The following is a 16,296-nucleotide window of genomic DNA, read 5'->3' as shown; positions in this document are numbered from 1 at the left end:
TTGATAAACCTAGAATTGTCTCTTTCCTTTTAATTACGTTGTTCCTTGGTCTTCTAATCTATTTTTACTATTACTATATTTATATATTTATATTTTGATCTAGTCAAGCGCGTGCTAATTACATTTTTCGCGTTTCTACTTTCAAATGTAACGTAAGCCCGGACACGTAGTGTGTAACGTCCCTTAATTTATATTCAAATGTGCAACAGTTAAATGCTCATTTGCAACTGAAGATGACATGAGAATGTCATGACATGTCTTGTAAATTTAAATTCAAAGTTGTTGTTTGTTTTTTGAGAGTTATTGTGACTCTGCTGTCTTTACGTCCTTTTAGAACCAAAGTCCTATTCCATTATTCCATGCTTACGTATTCACGCACCGGCTTGCTTTGAACACTCTAATTTTTTCAAAGTAAACATCCCAGATCCCGAACACAGTCAGGTAAGAGCACACCCAGTCTCTGCGATGAGGAAAAGCTCGGCCAGTAACGTACCTTAGGGCAGACCGGCCGGGCTATCCCGAGATCCAATTAGGGGCTTTATAACTGAACAATCTTAATATACGCTATTGAAGTTGGAATTACCGCGGTTTCTGGCAACAGACTTACCCTCCAATGGATCCTCGTTAAAGGACTTAGGTTGTACTCATTCCAATTACAAGACTTACAAAATCCTTGTATTGTTATAACTTGTCACTACCTCCCTAAGTCAGGATTGGGTAATCTGCGCGCCTACTGCCTTCCTTGGATGTGGTTGCCGTTTCTCTGGCTCCCTCTCCGGAGTGGAACCCTAATTTTTCGTCACCTCTTGCAACCATGGTAAGTCACTACCTTACCATCGACAGTTGATGGGATAGATATTTGAATAAAACATCGCCAGCGCAAAGGCCGTGCGATTCGATTAGTTACTATGACTCACCACAAAACCGGGCAAAATCTGCATTGGTTTTTACTCTAATAAATACATCCCTTCCGAAGACAGTCGGGACTTTTCGCAACTGTAACCTCTACAATTATTACGGTTATCCAAGTAGTAAGGGTACAATCAAATAAACGATAACTGATTTAATGAGCCATTCGAAGTTTCACAATACTAGTGCTTATACTTAGACATGCATGGCTTAATCTTTGAGACAAGCATATGACTACTGGCAGGATCAACAAGGTAGCTATCCGATATCGGAGTCAGTCGCCAATAAAGCAACTCAAACTCCGGCCACAAGACTCTCCCACTAGCGGACGATGCCGCACCCTCCGTTCTTTCCAACGTTCAGCCAGTGAAAGGCCACCAAATTATCGCGCCTTGGCCCGTTGGTCCCCCGTCAAGGCAGCCCCATCAAAGGTCGCCGAGCGATCGGGCCTTCTCTGTTAATTTGCCCAGCGCAGACAAAACTCTATGTATGCCACATCCTTTCCGCGTACAACTACCCCGTGCCATCTCCTGACATGCTGCCCCAACAGAACCGGGTTAGACTCTAAAGGTAGCATGTAGGAAAATGCTATCCATATTCCTAACCCTAGCCCTAACCCCAACTTTAATTTATACCTATCCCTATGCCTAAAAGTTATCAAATTAACCCTAACTGTAATTTTATTCCTAACCCTCATCGTAATATAACCCTAACCTTAACCTAACGGTTAAAAGTTATCCTTAAAGTTATGTATATGCGCACGATCCTTCGCAGTAAAGCACTAAATGGCTGAATGGCTCAACTCACTCTGAAAACACGGTTTTGCAAAAAGTATTTGCAAACAACCCAGAAGCACTTTTTTTACTAGATTGCATTGAAATCTGTAACAAAACACAAAAATTCGCTTAACACCCGGTGTTTCCTGCAAAACTTGGCCAGACAGTGAAATAAGTCAAGAATTGCTCATCTCCGCCAAAAACACGGTTTTGCAAAAATTATCTGTAAAGCCAAAACAATTTTTTTGACTAGATTGCATCGAAATCTGAAAGACAACGCTAAAATTTAAGTGATACCCGATCTTTTCAGCAACATTTGGACAGAGAGTAAAAATTTGCCAAGTCTTGCTCAACTCAAGCTGAAAAGACAGTTTTCCACAATGTATCTACGAACAAGCCAAATCCAATTTTTTTTTACCAGATTGGAATGAAATCTATAAGAAAAAACTAGAATTTAGTTTAAACACGATGTTTCCTGCGAAATATGGCCACAGTGAAAAATGGGTTAAGTCTTGTTTAACTCAGGCTAAGAACTCGGATTTGCAAACTTCCCAAAACCAATTGTTTTCAATAGATCATTACAAAACATGTAAGAAAACACCCTGATTAGACACCATCCGATGTTAATGTCGTTACCTTCGGGAGGGTTAAAAAAAAAAATTCATAAAAAATTTCAGTTTTATTTTTAGAACTTGAAATTTGATACAGATAAAGTAGGGACATTTGTCTTTGTATTGACTTAATAACATACTATTCCATTTGAAATTTAGGAAGATATAGGTTCACAAAGTTAGGAAGGTAACGACATTATCATTGAACGGGAAAGAGACTAAAATTCATTCCCTTTCAATAAAATAAAGTATACCAATGTTTTTCATGATTCCCCCGCGAATTGTACTATTCCCTCCGCATTCCCTCTAATTTTAAAAACGATTTACATGTTTTCCCCCACTTTCATCATTACATATGCAACCTTCCTTCCATCCCCAAATCCTCATTAACAAAATGGTTACCTTTTTTTCTGAAGCTTATAACTTCCCCAAAATAGAAGATTAAGACATGAAATTTATACACAATATAGCCAATTTCATATGGTTGATATCACTTGAATTTCTTGTGATTTCATTAAATATTTTTCATTTTATTAATATTTATCTTTCAACTTTCAGAAAATGAGACGTGAAGATCAGGACAAATGTCCAATTATTTTGCCAACATTTTATTAAACTACGACAACTTATATACCATAATAAAGATCTAAGTAAGAGAAACACATTGGTGTATTTATATTCTCTAAAGGTTTGAATCCACATGTGCTGGAGACGCTAAGAGCTTGAAAGGTTCAGGTAGTTACCCACTAGCCCTGTTGCCAAAAAAAATTCATAAAAAAATTAGGTTTTAAGTAAAGAAGCCACACTTTCACGTATATGTAGAAATGGTTACTTACTATATTTATACAAGGTTTCATATCATTTGATTGAAAAGTGTAGAAATTATCGCAGTTAGGGCTAAATTTTGGGTAACGACATTAACATCTCTGGAGAATCAGGCTAAAAATATCTCAAAGAAGCCCAAATTTGGTGTGTACATAGTTTGCACCATTCCCTATTCAGTAATTTTAACTAACGTCCATTCCCTCTAATTTTAGAATTCTGACGTAAAGCAAAAAAACCTTTGTATAGGTGAATAGCCTACACAAGGCTTGACACAAAACTCAACCTTGAAACTAGGGCTAGATCGCAAAACTGCTAAAACCTTTATTCTTGGGAGTTGAGAGCTGAGATTTTCAGAGGATATTTATGGAATACTTTCTATTACGTGCACCAAGTTTCAAGTCATTTCAATTAATATTTTGGCTTTTTTAGCTCTTTTTCGTCAAATTTGCATATTTTGAGAAAAGTGAGGGTTGGGGCTTAAGGGCTTTTCGCGTTTTTTTAAGCACCATCTCATTGAATGTAGACAAGTTATACATCGTTGGAAAGATCGTCTTAAGGACTGCAACTTGATGTATTCAAAAGTATTGAAATAATTACTGCGCATGCGCTGGAGACCAAAAACGCTCGAAAAAAGGGGTTTTTTGAGTCTGTTTTTGCAGGGCTAAGAAACCTTAAAAATCAAACGAAATTGACACCAAATGAATACACATGACTGTCCATTTCCTTAAAAATGGTTTGCTGTAATTGGTGTAGAAAAGGGTTGATGTGAGATTTTTTTATGAATTTTCTTGTAACACGAGTCTCTTATGTACGCTATGCGGACCTATGTTTTTTATCTTTAAAAATTCGTAAAAAATTCACTTTTTATCGGTTTTTCGTTAAACTTACACCAATGCCATTACAATTGAAAGTACTTTTGATTAAAATTTAAAAAAAGGGATTGATTTTTCCAACCTTTTTCGTCTTCTTTTACACGCCATAAATCTTAAGCGTTTCTATCCATTCAGCTAATACTTACACATACAATGGAACAGTTTCCGTACTTAATGCCTGCTAAGTTTGAAGGCCGGAACAATGAGGACTTTTGAGTAACAGTATATTTAATGTGTGCCTGTCCATTTCACGATTACGCTATTTGAGCCTAACTCCTGACGTTTGAAAAATTCTAAAAAACTAACACAACATTAACTGTACCTTATTTGACCAGCATAAAATAGAACATAAACCGACGTTATCCACCATGTTAAATTTTGTTTCAAATTTTAAAACTAAATATTTGCTGTGATTGACAGAAATCAGCCTAAATTGACAGGTAGCAATCAACATAATTTGCATAAATTAAGAACGCCATAAGAAAGACAAATGTGTTATCTCTTAAGCCTGTAGGTTTGAACTTGTTCAACAGTAAGGTTATTGAGTTACAGTAGAATGAATGAATGCTACCCCTTGGCCAAAAAATCCAAGATGGCGGACATGAAATAGGATGCCCTCATGGGTACTGCTCTAACTCCTCAACCTGTGATGTTCTTCACTTGCAATTTATGAGAGTACTACAAGAGGTATAGAAATAGTCACACACCCACTATAAATATATTTCTTCAAGAGACGATGGAGTTACGTTAGTTTGAAGATTGACAAGCAAAACATCAAAAATGGGCTAAGGGGTAAAAGTGAGAAAAACTCACTCTTAAGGTCTGGAGACCACTCCAAGAACGCTAGAAGTTGTTGTTGGGGATCATTGAGCGTATAGCAGGAGTTTCAAAGAAATTTAAAATTTTGACCAAAATGGCCATGCTACCCCTTTGCCAAAAAATCCAAGATGGCGGACACCAAATGGGATGCCCTCATGGGAACTGCTCTAATTCCTCAACCTGTTATACTCTTGACTTGCAATTTACTGGAGTGCTACAAAAGGTCACGAACTAGTCCCATATCAAATATGAATTTATTTCATTCACAGACAATGGAGTTACAATTCTTTGAAGATCGCCTGTCCATCGCACAATTATGACATTTTCGCCTTACTCATAGACCTTTGAAAATTTTTAACAAATTTAAAAAACATTGACTGCTCTTAATACTACCAGTATTAAATAGATCATAAAATGACGTTTTGAATGATGTGAGTTCTTATGAAAATTTTTAAAATTGAATTTTCGCCTATATTGACAGAAGTCAAACCTAATTGACAGATGTCAATCAACATCACTTTCATAATATAGGAATATGAGAAGAGAGACAAAAGACTGTTCTATCACGCCTACAGGTTTCAAGTTAATAGAAGAAAATACCACGAGTCCAGACTTTGACAAAGTTGAAGCAAAATGGCCATGCTACCCCTTGGCCAGAAAATCCAAGATGGCGGATACCAAATAGGGTGCTCTCATGAAAACTGCTATAACTACCGAATCTCTGGCGCTCTTGACTTGTACTTTCCATGACGTATAGAAATGGCATGGAACTAGATACCTATGAAGTTTTAAGCAGTTAAATGTCAAATCAAGAGAGATATAGTTGTTGAAAGATTGACAAGTAAAAGGTGTAAGATGGGCTAAGGGGTCTAAGTGAGAATAACTGGTCTTAAGGCGTCAGAACCACATTTAATGCACTACAGACTCGTTTTGGAGATGAATGAACCTATACCGGGAGTTTCAGGGAATTTTAAAAATTAGACCAAAATGTCCATGCTACCCCTTGGCCAAAAAATCCAAGATGGCGGACACCAAATGGGGTGCTCTCATGAGAACTGCTTTCACTCCCCAACCTGCCATGCTCTTGACTTGCAATTTACTAGAGTGCTACATAAGGTAAAGAACTAGTCCCATACTAAACATGAATTTATTTCATTCCCAGAAAATGGAGTTACAGTTCCTTGAAGATCGCCTGTCCATCGCACAATTATGACATTTTCGCCTTATTCATAGACCTTTGAAAATTTTTAAGAAATTGAAAAAACATTGACTGCACTTAAAATTACCAGTGTTAAATAGATCGTAAAATGACGTTTTGACTGATGTGATTTTTTATGAAAACTTTCAAATTTGAATTTTAGCCTATATTGACAGAAGTCAACCCTAATTGACAGATGTTAATCAACATTACTTTCATAATATAGGAATATGAGAAGAGAGACAAAGAACTGTTCTGTCATGCCTAGAAGTTTCAAGTTAATACAAGAAAACACCACGTGTCCAGACTTTGACAAACTTGAAGCAAAATGGCCATGCTACCCCCTTGGCCAGAAAATCCAAGATGGCGGACACGAAATGGGGTGATCTCATGAAAACGGCTATAACTACCGAATCTCTGGCGCTTTTGCCTTGCAATTTCTATGACATGTAGACATGCCATGGAAATAGATACCTGTGACGTTTTAGGTAGTTAAATGCCGAATCAAGAGAAATATGCTGGTTGAAAGATTGACAAGTAAAAAGTGTAAGATGTGCTAAGGGGTCTAGGTGAGAATAACTGGTCTTAAGTCTTCAGAACCACATTTAATGCACTACAGACTCGTTTTGGAGATGAATGAACCTATAGCGGGAGTTTCAGGGAAATTTAAAAATTTGACAAAAATGTCCATGCTACCCCTTGGCCAAAAAATCCAAGATGGCGGACATTAAATGGGGTGCTCTCATGGGAACTGCTCTAACTCCCCAACCTGCAATGCTCTTGACTTGCAATTTACTATAGTGCTATATAAGGTAAAGAACTAGTCCCATACTAAATATGAATTTATTTCAATTAGAGAAAATGGAGTTACAGTTCCTTGAAGATCGCCTGTCCATCTCACAATTATGACATTTTCGCCTTACTCATAGACTTTTGAAAATTTTTAACAAATTGAAAAAACATTGACTGCACTTAAAATTACCAGTGTTAAATAGATCGTAAGATGACGTTTTGAATGATGTGATTTTTTATGAAAACTTTCAAATTTGAATGTTAGCTTATATTGACAGAAGTCAACCCTAATTGACAGATGTCAATCAACATCACTTTCATAATATAGGAATATGAAAAGAGAGGCAAAGGACTGTTCTGTCATGCCTAGAAGTTTTAAGTTAATAGAAGAAAACACCACGTGTCCAGACTTTGACAAAGTTGAAGCAAAATGGCCATGCTACCCCTTGGCACGAAAATCCAAGATGGCGGACACCAAATGGGGTGATCTCATGAAAACTGCTATAACTACCGAATCTCTGGCGCTCTTGACTTGCAATTTCTATGAAATCTAGACATGGCATGGAACTAGATACCTGTGACGTTTCAGGTAGTTAAATGCCGAATCAAGAGAGATATGCTGGTTGAAAGATCGACAAGTAAAAGGTGTAAGATGGGCTAAGGGGTCTAAGTAAGAATAACTGGTCTTAAGGCTCCAGAACCACATTTAATGCACTACAGACTCGTTTTGGTGATGAATGAACCTATAGCGGGAGTTTCAGGGAAATTTAAAAATTTGACCAAAATGTCCATGCTACCCCTTGGCCAAAAAATCCAAGATGGCGGACACCAAATGGGGTGCTCTCATGGAAACTGCTCTAACTCCTCAATCTGTTATGCTCTTGACTTGCAATTTACTAGAGCACTACATAAGCTAACGAACTAGTCACATATCAAATATAAACTTATTTCATTCACAGAAAATGGAGTTACAGTTCTTTGAAGATCGGCTGTCCATCTCACAATTATAACATTTTCGCCTTACTCATAGACCTTTGAAAATTTTTAACAAATTTAAAAAACATTGACTGCTCTTAATACTACCAGTATTAAATAGATCAATAAATGAAATTTTTAATGATGTGAGTTTTTATGAAAATTTTGAAAATTGAATTTTCGCCTATATTGACAGAAGTCAACCCTAATTGACAGATGTCAATCAACATCACTTTCATAATATAGGAATATGAGAAGAGAGGCAAAGGACTGTTCTGTCATGCCTAGAGGTTTCAAGTTAATAGAAGAAAATACCATGTGTCCAGACTTTGACAAAGTTGAAGCAAAATGGCCATGCTATCCCTTGGCCAGAAAATCCAAGATGGCGGACACCAAATGGGGTGCTCTCATGGAAACTGCTCTAACTCCTCAATCTGTTATGCTCTTGACTTGCAATTTACTGGAGCACTACATAAGCTAACGAACTAGTCACATATCAAATATAAACTTATTTCATTCACAGAAAATGGAGTTACAGTTCTTTGAAGATCGCCTGTCCATCTCACAATTATGACATTTTCGCCTTACTCATAGACCTTTGAAAATTTTTAACAAATTTAAAAAACATTGACTGCTCTTAATACTACCAGTATTAAATAGATCATAAAATGAAATTTTGAATGATGTGAGTTTTTATGAAAATTTTGAAAATTGAATTTTCGCCTATATTGACAGAAGTCAACCCTAATTGACAGATGTCAATCAACATCACTTTCATAATATAGGAATATGAGAAGAGAGGCAAAGGACTGTTCTGTCATGCCGAGAAGTTTCAAGTTAATAGAAGAAAATACCATGTGTCCAGACTTTGACAAAGTTGAAGCAAAATGGCCATGCTATCCCTTGGCCAGAAAATCCAAGATGGCGGACACCAAATGGGGTGCTCTCATGGAAACTGCTCTAACTCCTCAATCTGTTATGCTCTTGACTTGCAATTTACTAGAGCACTACATACGCTAACGAACTAGTCACATATCAAATATAAACTTATTTCATTCACAGAAAATGGAGTTACAGTTCTTTGAAGATCGCCTGTCCATCTCACAATTATGACATTTTCGCCTTACTCATAGACCTTTGAAAATTTTTAACAAATTTAAAAAACATTGACTGCTCTTAATACTACCAGTATTAAATAGATCATAAAATGAAATTTTGAATGATGTGAGTTTTTATGAAAATTTTGAAAATTGAATTTTCGCCTATATTGACAGAAGTCAACCCTAATTGAAAGATGTCAATCAACATCACTTTCATAATATAGGAATATGAGAAGAGAGGCAAAGGATTGTTCTGTCATACCTAGAAGTTTCAAGTTAATAGAAGAAAATACCACGAGTCCAGACTTTGACAAAGTTGAAGCAAAATGGCCATGCTACCCCTTGGCCTAAAAATCCAAGATGGCGGACACCAAATAGGGTGCTCTCATGAAAACTGCTCTAACTCCCCAACCTGCCATGCGCTTGACTTTCAATTTACTAGAGTGTCACCTAAGGTAAATACCTAGTGCCATACTAAATATGAATTTATTTCATTCACACAAAATGGAATTACAGTTCTTTGAAGATCGCCTGTCCATCTCACAATTATGACATTTTCGCCTTACTCATACACCTTTGAAAATTTGTAAGATATTGAAAAAACATTCACTGGACTTAATACTACCCGTATTAAATAGATCAATAAATGAAATGTTTAATGATGTGAGTTCTTATGAAAATTTTGAAAACTGAATTTTCGCCTATATTGACAGAAGTCAACCCTAATTGACAGATGTCAATCAACATCACTTTCATAATATAGGAATATGAGAAGAGAGGCAAAGGACTGTTCTGTCATGCCTAGAGGTTTCAAGTTACTAGAAGAAAATACCACGTGTCCAGACTTTGACAAAGTTGAAGCAAAATGGCCATGCTACCCCTTGGCCAGAAAATCCAAGATGGCGGACACCAAATAGGGTGATCTCATGAAAACTGCTATAACTACCGAATCTCTGACGCTCTTGACTTGCAATTTCTATGACATATATACATGGCATGGAACTAGATACCTGTGAATTTTTATGTAGTACACCTCGGCCAAAAAATCCAAGATGGCGGACACCAAATGGTGTGCTTTCATGGGAAGTACTATAACTAGCACTCTTATTATAACAATGATTATGACTGGCTAGGAGGATTACTATTACTAATACTAGGTCATGGCTATGACTTTGATAATGACTATGAGCATACTATGGTTGTGACTATGGCTAAGACTATGACTATGACTGATACTAGGAGTCACAACCATAGTATCGTCATAGTCGTTATCAAAGTCTTAGCCATGACAAAAACTATGACTATGTCTCACTGTGACGAGGACTATGGCTATGACTATAACTATGGCTAGGACTAGGACTATGACTATGACTATGGCCTTACTCATAGGCATAGTCATATCTATAGTAATAGTATCAGGTATACTCATAGTCATAGCCATAGTCACAACCATAGTATGTTCATGGTCATTTTGAAAGTCTTAGCCATGTCAAAAATTATGACTATGACTATGACTATGTCTGACTATGACTAGGACTATGGCTATGACTATTACTGTTACTATGACTAACACTATGACTTTGACTAGGAATAGGACTAGGACTATGTCTATGACTAGGGCCTTACTCTTAGCCATAGTCATATCTATAGTCATAGTATCAGTAATACTCATAGTCATAGCCGTAGTCACAACCATAGTATCGTCATAGTCATTATCACAGTCATAGCCATGACAAAAACTATGACTATGACTATGTCTGACTATGACTAGGACTATGACTAGGACTATGACTAGGACTATGACTATGGCCTTACTCCTAGCCATAGTCATATCTATAGTCGTAGTATTAGGTATAGTTATAGTGATAGCCATAGTGACAGCCATAGTCATTATCAGTCATAGCCATGTCACAAACTATGACTATGACTATCACTATGTCTGACTATGACTAGGACTATGGCTATGACTATGACTATTACTATTACTATGACTATCAGTATGACTTTGACTTTGACTAGGGCTAGGACTAGGACTAGGACTAGGACTAGGACTAGGACTATGCCTATGACTAGGGCCTTACTCTTAGCCATAGTCATATCTAAAGTCGTAGTATCAGTTATAGTCATAGTCATAGCCATAGTCACAACCACAGTACGGTCATAGTCATTATCAAAGTCATAGCCATGTCAAAAACTATGACTATGTCTATGACTAGGAATATGACTATGAGTATGACTATGACTAGGGCCTTACTCTTTGTTATAGTCATATCTATCGTCCTAGTATCAGTCCTAGTCATAGTCTTAGCCATAGTTAAAACCCATAGTATGGTCATAGTCACTATCAAAGTCATAGCCATGACGAAAACTATGACTATGACTATGACTGTCTGACTATGACTAGCACTCTGACTAAGATTAGGAGGACTATGACTATGACATTAGCCATGTCCATGGCGTTACTCTTGGACATAGTCAAATCCATCGTCCTAGTATTAGTAATAGTAGTCTTCCTAGCCAGTCATAATCATTGTCATAATAAGAGTGCTAGTCACAATCATAGTCTTAGTCCTAGGCAAAGTCCAAGGCCTGCGCATTGAAGGGTTTTAAATGCACCAAAATGTTCCTCTTGTCAAGACCTTTCTAACGATATATATTACGTTGTTGTTTGATAAGAAGAACTTGTTCTTCATTAGCCCCTCCTCCCAAGTAGATATAAGCCTTCCAACTCTAAAACTGCCCAATGAAATCTTTAGTAACTTAATCACCAGACAGATAGTTAGCCAATGACTATCGTGTGTAAGTTTCATGACATTCTGTTAAAACGTCTACGCTCTACAGGCAAAGAAAGACACCCAAGGTAACCACATTAACACTAAGGTAACCACATTAACATTTAAGGTAACCACATTAACATTTAAGGTAACGACATTAACCTAGGTAACCACATTAACATCGAAGGTAACGACATTAACATCGAAGGTAACGACATTAACATCGAAGGTAACCATATTAACATCGAAGGTAACGACATTAACATTAGGGAAGCTAATTAACATGAAGGGTAACCTAATTAACATTGTGGGTAACGACATTAACACATGAAACTAACTCCGGTTAGGTTGGGGTTAGGGTTAAATTAGGATGAGGGTTAGGAATAAAACTACAGTTAGGGTTAAATTTTATAACTTTTAGGCATAACTTTTAGGATAACTTTTAACAGTTAGGTTAGGATTAGGGTTAAATTACGATGATGGTTAATAATAAAATTACAGTTAGGGTTAATTTGATAACTTTTAGGATTAGGGATCGGTATAAATTAAAGTTGGGGTCAGGGTTAAGGTTAGGAATATGGATAGCATTTTCCTACATGCTACCTTTAGAGTCAACCCGGGTTCTGTTGGGGCAGCATGTCAGGAGATGGCACGGGGTAGTTGTACGCGGAAAAGACGTGGCATACATAGAGTTCTGTCTACGCTGGGCAAATTAAGAGAGAAGGCATGTCTAAGTATAAGCACTAGTACTCTCAAACTTCGAATGGCTCATGAAATCAGTTATCGTTTTTTTGATTGTACCCTTACTACTTGGATAACCGTAATAATTGTAGAGGTTACAGTTGCGAAAAGTCCCGACTGTCTTCGGAAGGGATGTATTTATTAGAATAAAAACCAATGCAGATTTTGGCCGGTGTTGTGGTGAGTCATAGTAACTAATGGAATCGCACGGCTTATGCGCTGCCGATGATTTATTCAAATATATATCCCATCAACTGTCGATGGTAATGTAGTGACTTACCATGGTTGCAACGGGTGACGAAGAATTAGGGTTCGATTCCGGAGAGGGAGCCTGAGAAACGGCTACCACATCCAAGGAAGGCAGCAGGCGCGCAGATTACCCAATCCTTACTCAGGGAGGTAGTGACAAGATATAACAATACAAGGCTTTTGCAAGTCTTGTAATTGGAATGAGTACAACCTAATTCCTTTAACGAGCATCCATTGGAGGGTAAGATTGTTGCCAGAAACTGCGGTAATTCCAACTTCAATAGCGTATATTAAGGTTGTTGCAGTTAAAAAGCCCCTAATTGGATCTCGGGATAGCCCGGCCGGTCTGCCCTAAGGTACGTCACTGGCCGAGCTTTTCCTCATCGCAGAGACTGGGTGTGCTCTTACCTGAGTGTGTTCGGGATCTGGGACGTTTACTTTGAAAAAATTAGAGTGTTCAAAGCAAGCCGGTGCGTGAATACCTAAGCCTGGAATAATGGAATAGGACTTTGGTTCTAAAAGGACGTAAAGACAGCAGAGTGACAATAACTCTCAAAAAAGAAACAACATCTTTGAATTTAAATTTACAAGACATGTCATGACATTCTCATGTCATCTTCAGTTGCAAATGAGCATTTAACTGTTGTACATTTGAATATAAATTAAGGGACGTTACACACTACGTGTCCGGGCTTACGTTACATTTGAATGTAAAAACGCGAAAAATGTAATTAGCACGCGCTTGACTAGATCAAAAAATAAATAAATAAATATAGTAATAATAAAAATAGATTAGAAGACCAAGGAACAACATAATTAAAAGGAAAGAGACAATTCTAGGTTTTTCAATTGCTTATTAAGGATGGGTTTTTTCCCCTTAATATGCAATGCCTCTTTTATCTTAATTTGGTATTTTGAAGCGGCAGAATCTAAGATCGTGAAGGATTCAGTATCACAAGAGTCAAGACAAGCCCTTGATGATTGCAGGTGCTTGTAAATATGCCAAGTTTTGAGAAACCTCTATCGAAGTAAGCAAAGCTGAGTTGGATTTGAATTTTCTTAAAAACTGTTTATCCTTCAATGTGTTTCCGATGTTCATCTGTTTTCAACTGCCTAACATAAGTAGACATGATGTACATGCTATTCGAAAACGCCTATTAAGAAGTGCTATCGCCAAACGAAGAAAGGAACTCTGTAAGTTAACCATAGTAAGAGACAGATTAGCGGTGCATATCAAATGGCATTGTCAGCAACATCGATGGATACATCCTCCATGGAACTATTAATTATAATGTAAAGAAGGCTGTGGAACGTGTTATCGCCACTCACGAGAAGAAACTTAGAAAGTTTAACGCTAAACGTGGTTCTACCGTTTGCTTCAACGGAGACAGTCACCAACCTCTCGTCGCACAATCTCACGTCCGAACAATTGGAAATACTTAAATATGGTCCTTTACACTCTATCTGTCCTCCTAACATTAGCAAAACGGATATCTTCTCTTGTTTTGAGCTGATTAATCGCACCATGGTCAGAAATCCACTCGACAGATAGCTAAAGGGAAAATGTTCGCAGACCTTACTCATCTTGCCCATTCGTACGTTTCTTCCCACCAACCTTCTGCAGCGGACTTAAAGAAATGTAGGATACTAAAGGATTTGAGGAGGAACAAGGACATTGTAATACTGAAGCCTGACAAACGAAATAACTTGGTATTCATGGACAGGAAAGCCTACGAAGAAAGTATTTTTTCCATTATCAGAGAAACTTCTAAGTTTAAGGTTAATGATAATGATCCTACATTACAAAGGGAGGGTAAATTACAACGTTATTTAAGAGCGCATAAAAATAAGGGCCACTTAGAAAAAGATACGTGTGAGAGAATCTATCCAACTGGTTCTCAACCAGCCAGGTTTTATGGGCTACCTAAAATGCACAAGGCTCGGCAGCCTAATGAAACACCTCCTTTTTGACCCATAATATCTTCAATAGGTACCTACATTTACAATTTATCTAAAATCCTTTGAGAAATCCTCTAGAGCCACATGTCCCGCGTGAATACAACGTCCGCCACACGTTTTCATTTGTACATGAAATCAACCAGTTATCAACCTTAGGGAAGTTCATGTTATCTTTCGATGTTGAGAGTTTGTATCTTTTGATGTCGAAACATGTCTTGTAAATTTAAATTCAAAGTTGTTGTTTCTTTTTTGAGAGTTATTGTCACTCTGCTGTCTTTACGTCCTTTTAGAACCAAAGTCCTATTCCATTATTCCATGCTTACGTATTCCCGCACTGCCTTGCTTTGAACACTCTCATTTTTTCAAAGTAAACGTCCCAGATCCCGAGCAAAGTCGGGTAAGAGCACACCCAGTCTCTGCGAGGAAAAAACGCTTGGCTAGTAACCTACCTTGGGGCAGACCGGCCGGACTATCCCAAGATCCAATTAGGGGCTTCTCAACTACAACAACTTTAATGTACGCTATTGAAGCTGGATCTACCGCGGTTTCTGGCAACAGACTTACCCTCCAATGGACTTACCCTCGAACAGACTTACCCTCCTGTTTAAAGGATCTAGGTTATACTCATTCCAATTACAAGACTTCCAAAGCCTTGTATTGTTATATCGTGTCACTACCTCCCTGAGTCAAGATTGGGTAATCTGCGCGCCTGCTGCCTTCCTTGGATGTGGTAGCCGTTTCTCAGGCTCCCTCTCCGGAATCGAACCCTATTTCTTCGTCACCCGTTGCAACCACGGTAAGTCACTACCTTACCATCGACAGTTGATGGGATAGATATTTGAATAAAACATCGCCAGCGCAAAGACCGTGCGATTCGATTAGTTACTATGATTTACCACAACACCGGGAAAAATCTGCTTTGGTTTTTACTCTAATAAATACATCCCTTCCGAAGACAGTCGGGACTTTTCGCAACTGTAACCTCTAGAATTACTACGGCTATCCAAGTAGTAACGGTACAATCAAATAAACGATAACTAATTTAATGAGCCATTCGAAGTTTCACAGTACTAGTGCTTATACTTAGACATGCATGGCTTAATCTTTGAGACAAGCATATGACTACTGGCAGGATACACAAGGTAGCTATCCCATATCGGAGTCAGTCGCCAATAAAACAACTCAATCTCCGGCCACAAGCCTCTCTCACCAACGGACGATGCCGCACCCTCCGTTCTTTCGAACGCTCAGATAGCGAAAGGCCACCAAAAGATCGCGCCTTGGCTCGTTGCTCCCCCGTCAAGGCGTCCCCATCAAAGGTCGCTGAGCCATCGGGCCTTCTCTCTTATTTTTCCCAACGCAGACAAAACTCTATGTAGCCACGTCTTTTCCGCGGACAACTACCCCGTGGCATTTCCTGGCATGCTGCCCCAACAGAACCCGGTTAGACTCTGAAGGTAGCATGTAGGAAAATGCCATCCATATTCCTAACCCTAACCCTGACCCTAACGCTAAACCCTAATGTTAGTGTTTTCTTACATGTTTTGTAATGATCTATTGAAAACAATTGGTTTTGGCAAGTTTGCAGATACCTTTTGCAAATCCGAGTTCTTAGCCCTAGTTGAACAAGACTTTACCCATTTCTCACTGTGGCCATATTTCGCAGGAAATATCGTGTTTAAACTAAATTATAGTT

General features: G+C 38.0%; 2 pseudogenes; both read right to left on the bottom strand.

Annotated features, from left to right (window-relative positions):
* Window positions 1-274: 274 nt before the first annotated feature.
* LOC148723522 (small subunit ribosomal RNA) lies at window positions 275-1,163 on the bottom strand (annotated as a pseudogene; the record flags this gene model as incomplete).
* Window positions 1,164-14,830: 13,667 nt separating this feature from the next.
* On the bottom strand, window positions 14,831-15,742 carry LOC148723521 (small subunit ribosomal RNA; annotated as a pseudogene; the record flags this gene model as incomplete).
* Between the last annotated feature and the right edge of the window lie 554 nt (window positions 15,743-16,296).

This window comes from Stylophora pistillata, chromosome 9 (genome assembly GCF_964205215.1).
Source record: "Stylophora pistillata chromosome 9, jaStyPist1.2, whole genome shotgun sequence".
Classification (NCBI taxonomy): Eukaryota; Metazoa; Cnidaria; class Anthozoa; order Scleractinia; family Pocilloporidae; genus Stylophora; species Stylophora pistillata.
The sequence above is the reverse complement of the archived record's forward strand: the minus strand, read 5'-3'. Positions and strand labels throughout refer to the sequence as shown.